Raw genomic sequence first — 6,948 nt, forward strand, 5'->3', positions numbered from 1 at the left:
GGAACATGCAAAGGTCAAGGTAAAAATTATGTTGGTTTAAGTGCACAGTGCACGGTCTAGGCACATAGGCCATGACCTGAAAATTTCTCATTTTAGATAAGATTTTAAAATGAAGCAGGACATGGGAGCCCTACAAGCGCATTAAATGGAAAGGAAGGAGGATTTTAGACTGCCTTTCTCACATGATTCACAGGTGCAAATCCTCCGCTTATAGCATATACTGTTATTCAAAAAGAACAGAGAGAACTGCTGTGCTTGTGCATCATATTAAGTGCACTGTTTGTTTAGTGTAAACGGCTGTGACTAAGCGCTTTTTCCCCATTTACTGTTTTTCTGCATCGTGACCATGCACTAAATTTGTGTACTTCAGCAAAACACAAGTTTGAACAGCTCACTACCCCAAGAATTCTGGGTTGTTTGTATTACATGAAAGCTTCTTGCTACGAGATGCAGTGGTTCGTTATCAGTAGGCTTACATGCTCATCAACTTGTGTTTTATGCCACAACTCATTTGTGGCATGTGAATGGACAAAGTATGACGGGTAGCCATGTCACAGCTGCAAGAGCACATCATTTTATTGGTTGTGAGCTTTGAAGCATTTTCTTTTGAGAAAATGAAAAGCCACTGGAAGTGACCAGTCATTTCATATGTGTGTCCATCTGCAGTGTGTTATTGACATATTTTAGAACCACCAAACTATCTGAAATTTGTTTTAGAGAAATGTGGATTCGTGTCACATGCATGCACACGTAGAAAGACCATCACCTGGCAATGGCAAGACAATGGAACGATGACAAGGCATTAATCCAAGACTGCATCGTGTGGTCAAAGAATGCCATTTCATTTGTATGCAATGGGAGAGAAACGACACTGAGGCATTTGTTCAATTTTTTTCTGCCTAAATGCCCCTAGAAGCTTATGCACTACAACCCTCTCCTTTCTCAATAAAATCTTGATTGCTTTCCGAGGCGCATTTCATAGTAGTAACTAAATTGCCCATTGTAGTGCCAAATTTATATTCAGTTGAAATGGAATGGCACATTTGGCTAGAATAAATCCCTTTGGCACCAGTAAACCCCTTTGTGTGCTGCCTGTGTCATTTTTTTTTCATTTGTGGTGCTAAAAACATACATGTTAATAGTTGACCAACTATACCAGCAGGAAGCTAGGCTATCGGTGGTACAATAGCTTGTACACTGATGAAAGTTCACTTCAATATTGTAGTCATTTAGAATTCGTAACGTGGCATCTGACACTATCATGCAGCACTCAGCTGCATCATGGTAGAATCAAAATAATGGGAAGCAAATGCTGGTACAGTTGTGAGCTTCGGCATGGCACACTGAGGTTGTTCAGCATGTCAGAAAGCAATGTACCGAGATCCTGCATTGTTCAATTTCAACTTTTTGATGCTTTCATGAACCTCCGTTCATTTTTGTAACACCGAAGCGAAGCAATGCAATTGTAACTGACCATCATGCTATGTAGACCATTGTCAGAACAACACACAGGGTGAAATGATTATCGAGGACATTGCTTTTGTTGTTTGTGATCATGACTGTTTGCACTCAGAGAAGCGGAACATATCTTGTAACCTGAAACGTGCTGCAAAAGCCGAGATCACTCACTTGCACGACATTTCTGACATTGCTTTGTGTAACAGTGAGAACGAGTGGACATCGGAAAGACACGAGACACTATTGATGACATTGTGTGTGAGCACCATGTTTTGGATACACATCTCAGCCATGTTGGTTTCTGTCTCATAATCTTGAATATGATATTGTCACCTATTTCTTTGAATGTGGAGACCCAGGCACATGCTGCTTATTCTGAAGCCAAGTACTAATTCGATGTAGGCTTTCTACCTTAAGTTATACCACCTGTCGTCTCTTGCTGCCATGTATCAAGTTTTCTGGCTTATGGCATTCAGCATTTGTAGGATAAGTTGTACTAGGGGTGCATATATCTCACCTATCCCAACTTGAAAAAAATTATGGATCACACCTTCTGTTACTGGTGCATGTGAAGATAGCACATTAAAGCCAAGAGAACAGCTGAAAATTACATTCAAACACGTCGCGTACATCACGAAACACTTCTGATTAGAACAGTGCTGCAATATTAAGTAATATATGTGAAATATTTGAAATATTTTAGTAAATCTAGTTGGAAGGTAGATGATTGGATGTTTGATCATGGCGTCAATATGTCATCATATAGTGGGTTCACTTCTTTCATTGCCTTTCACAATATTTCACATAGGCATATTTTTCAGGTGGTTGGATAAGGTCCTTCCAAGTATGCTGGACATCAAATATATGTTCTTACATATAATGTTCCTGTAGAGAGTTCTCTCACGGCGTCCACATTCTGTAAACTTTATAAAACTCGCTGAAGAGCTTAAAATTCCTGCATGCAATAATATGTAGTGTCATGAAGACAGTTACCAACCAATACTTTCCTGCACCAAAGCATCTACCATGCGATACACCCCACACTGTACATGTACAAATATCCACACTAAAAACGTACGCAGAGCTTTACCATAGAATGTGGCCATGCTCCTGTAGGCCTCCACATCTGACGCCAGAATCAGGGAGTGGGGGGTTATGTCTGTCCAGCCCAGAGCAGTGACAGCCGATGTGGTGGGCCCAGGAGGCAGCAAAGGCATAGTAGTAATTGGTTCATAACCTAATTAGTGGAAACTGTCAACTAAGCTTCTAGCTAATTGCTGCACATATTGCACTTTTCGGGTTGTAATGTGTGAGTTAGCGAGATATACCAACCCAGAGCAAATTCTGAGGATGACACCAGTTTCACAATATCTGTTCCCAAAGATCGTGACAATTTAAATACATGAAGTTTGTTATTCTTGAGCTTCAGTTCATAAAAAGGTGTTTTAGTAAAGAAAAGTGAAACAACAGGAAATTTAGCACAAGTATGGCGGCACCTACTGTATCTCTAAACCGGTGCCAGTTTAAAAGTTTGTTCCTACTGTATGTGAGTTTCTGTTTCACCAGTTGTAATTCGTAAATTGCAATTTGTGCCGTAATGAAATTTGTTCAAAAATTCAGGTATGTTTTATTAATTAGTTGATTATGCACTTCTGACAACTCTCCCAAATTTGTCACAATGGTTATGGATTTGGGCTCACACAATTTCACTAATGTTGAGTCAAGCTTTACGAAAAGTAGATTCCATTCGCAAAATGTTTTAAAGGTGTTGAAGGATAGGGCAAGCAAGATTGAAAAAAAGAAAAATGCATGTAGGAAAAGTTTCGATAGTACCTGCACCACCCTTTTGTGGCGGTGCGAGGCTTTAAACAGAGGGCTACCTGCTCTGAGAAAATTTATTCCAGCCAACTTCCAGCCAACTTCCTGAAGTAGGCTAAATTAGTAAAAGCAAAGTTGCTGGAAAAGTCACTGTGATCTAAGAACCCTGTATCACTTCTAAGTCTCTACTGTGCCCAGCTTGCTGCTTTGTGCCCTGACTTGAATGCAAATAATTGTAAATGAAGTGCATACAAACCTTGTGTGCTCTAAAACAAAAATGCCCAGGTACATATCTTGGAGAACACTTTCCGTGCATCAAGTATAACATAAATTTTAGAAAAGGTGTTGTGTCTCGCTTTGCAAAACTTTGTTAACTATAGTTGAATAGCCTGCACCTAGTAGCCACTGGATGTCGCTGATGACTTCTTGGGTCACCGTGTTCCTGTATATGCTCAGGGACACTGCTTTGGCATTTCTCGTGCCTGGTTGCGCATGTTGGTTGGTCCCGGTGTGCGAATGCAAATGAGTGTTGTTGTGTTCACCCATTCCCAGCCATAGCTTTATGCAGCGAAGCGAACTGTGCCTTCCTGATGTATTTCAGCTGATGAGCAATATTGTTAACTCTTCTTATGGCAAGCAGCAAAGAACACTGCACACCAAAACCATGGCCTTTGAGATGTTATACGTTTCATGGGTTTGAGTTGTGCGAGAGAGCTTTAAGTGACTCAGCGCATTCTAGGCAACACCTATTACCCCGTTCTTTTGTCATTAACATGCTGGGTGAAATTAACATCACTCCTACTATTGTAAGCTGTTTTCTACAGCTGCTGCTGTACTGCCTTGATGTGGAAAGCCATGCAAGTAGGTGTTGGCGCTTAGTCAGTAATGTAATAATATCAGGGCCTGTTGCATTATTTCTACTTCACGTGGCATCCTAAATAAGACAGAATTACAACCTAGATAAATGGAAATGCTTGTTGCAGTTAAGACTACTTACAATTAACGCCTTGTATATCATGACAAACATTCTCTGTAGGAAAGATGCGCTACTGTCTTTTTATTTTATTTTTTTATTCTTTGGTACTCAAATCTAAATTTCTCAGTGGCTTCTGGTGTCTTTGCTTTATGAAAGCTGCTGCTGTGTACGCCTAGCTTGAAATTGGGTCCAGTTCATTATAAAAATTTATGCGAGTTAACATATTGAGTGCAACTGTAGTGTTGTACAGTGCTTCAAGCTCGTTCTGTAGACAGCTAGCCACACTCTAAAGTCTACACAGCAAAGCTATTGGCGACATTCGGAGTTCAATGTGGAAAGCCAAGTAATTAACTGTCAGGTACTACTCTGGGAAGTCATAAAAGTTTGTGGATCACTGGGCTTAAGCAAAGGTGTTCCCATGGCTTGAAACTTGCAACTTACTAGCAGTACAGATAACTCTTAATCAGCTACAGTGGCTTGTTGGATATGACATTCTATATTAATGTGCATGAGGTTATGGGTTTGAGCCACTTTCTATGCATGCATGGAACAAAAAGGAAAGGCAAAGAACTCGCATTGTCATGATAAATTGGAGCCCGTGCCTAACTGCATTCCTCATTGCCCCAAGTGCAGTCCCGAGTTAGCCCCAACAGTAGGACACTAGTGCCGACTGCACCTCTAATAATTAATACTGGATTGCATGCTGAGAAGTGCAAGTTATCTTTAGCCTCATTTATTCGGATACCTTATTCTTCCCTAAGGTAATGAGAGATGTGTGTTGTGTCTTATGGACAGTTACCATGGCTGCGCAAACTGACTGCACCTCTACACCGACATGCTAGCACAAGTGTGTGATGGGCTGCCCTTTCAGCAGGTCTCGTCATGCTTCCCATCGAGAGTCATTCAAGGCACATCTTTCTCCTACCCACAGCATTCTTACTTGATGGAGGTGCCATAGATTGATGCCTTTGCAGACTTAGCATAAGATTGCCACCTTTTATTAATATTTTCATTTAGAAGATTAATATTTATATATATTGAATATAACAGTGCAATGCGTACCATAGCTCTTGTATTTTTTTCCCCCAGGCGCAGTTGGTAATCACACGTGTTCTGCGGGGACTTGCAAAATATCAAATGTGTGTACATGTCTTTCTCTGTACATCCATAAATTGTAAATTCGAAATTTGCGGTCTAATGTGTTCTAGCATATTGTCCTGCTCATCCCGTACAGTACGTTGATCTGCTGGGATGAAGTGCACATGCATTTTTTGGTGGAGTACAGCAAGATCGTCTTTCACCCTCTTGCTTGGAAAATAAATTTTCTTATGTCTGCGGACAACACATGCCTCTGTGTTCATTTTCCTTCAAGGCTGTCGCCTACCAGTGTTTCACGAGGTGACAACCATGCTGATTCTTTCAAATGTTCGTCACGAATAATGTAGTATATAGGGCGATGTAGTGTATGCTCTAGCGTGGGGTTAAATCCCTGCAGTCGCTTTCCTGAATGACGTGCGATGCTGAGCCAAAGTGGCTAAAAATCACTTGATCACTGCAACCTAGCCGCCGCTGCGCAGTGTGGTGATATTAATACCTTGCACTGTATCTAGGGTTGCTGCGAGCCGTACACCAGTCAAGCGTAACAAAGACTGAAATCATTCACAGCGTACGCCCAGCGCACCATGAAGACTAACCGTATACGTACTACAGTGCACGCGTAAACAATTTGCTGTATGTGTAGCAACACTGCGCGTCGATGTGACGCATTGCACCCTAGTTTTACCGTTGGCATGCGGAGCCCGCGCGCTGTCTTATCGCATAGCGGGCCAACAGTGGTGGACATGTACGCCTGAAACAGTCGTCACTGAGTGTGCTTAATATTTCTCGCATGTGTGTATTGCTACATGATCTACGATACCGCATTCCCGGGGTCCGCCTCCCGTCTTAAGTACGAACCAGCCCGCACCCGCCGTGGTTGCTCAGTGGCTATGGTGTTGGGCTGCTGAGCACGAGGTCGCGGGATCGAATCCCGGCCACGGCGGCCGCATTTCGATGGGGGCGAAATGCGAAAACACCCGTGTGCTTAGATTTAGGTGCACGTTAAAGAACCCCAGGTGGTCCAAATTTCCGGAGTCCTCCACTACGGCGTGCCTCATATTCAGAAAGTGGTTTTGGCACGTAACCCCCCCCCCCCCCCCCCAAAAAAAAAAAGAACCAGCCCGCGAACAGTGCGGTCGTTATTACTCGACCCGCGGTCGACCACGTTATCATGCGGGCGACAACGCTCCTCGCACACCAAAGCCGCATTGGTGCCGTACACGCTGCGTTGGCGCCAGTGTTGGTTTTGGAACAGTGCCGCGAATGTTGCTTGACCAATGCGTCCGCTTCGGAGTCGCCCGAAATCTCGCGGAAGTGATCGCACCCCGAATGTGATCGACCGAGAGTACGATGCTGGTGCGGAACTCGTGCGGCAGCAACTTTAGTATGCAGGTCAATCCCTGATCCCCCATCGGCCTGCGTGCCGGGGCCGGACACGGGTAGCCCCTTTTCGGTAGAAATAAAAGTTCTTCATTCATTCGTTCGTATACGGTGCCAGGGACCCCGAATGTCAGACGGCGTCCATTTTTTACAGCGCGGCTGCATGGGCGCTGCCATCTTTGAATACGCGGCCATAGAGCGGGAAAGCACACCCGAAG

The sequence above is a fragment of the Dermacentor albipictus genome, chromosome 1 (genome assembly GCF_038994185.2).
Source record: "Dermacentor albipictus isolate Rhodes 1998 colony chromosome 1, USDA_Dalb.pri_finalv2, whole genome shotgun sequence".
Taxonomy (NCBI): domain Eukaryota; kingdom Metazoa; phylum Arthropoda; class Arachnida; order Ixodida; family Ixodidae; genus Dermacentor; species Dermacentor albipictus.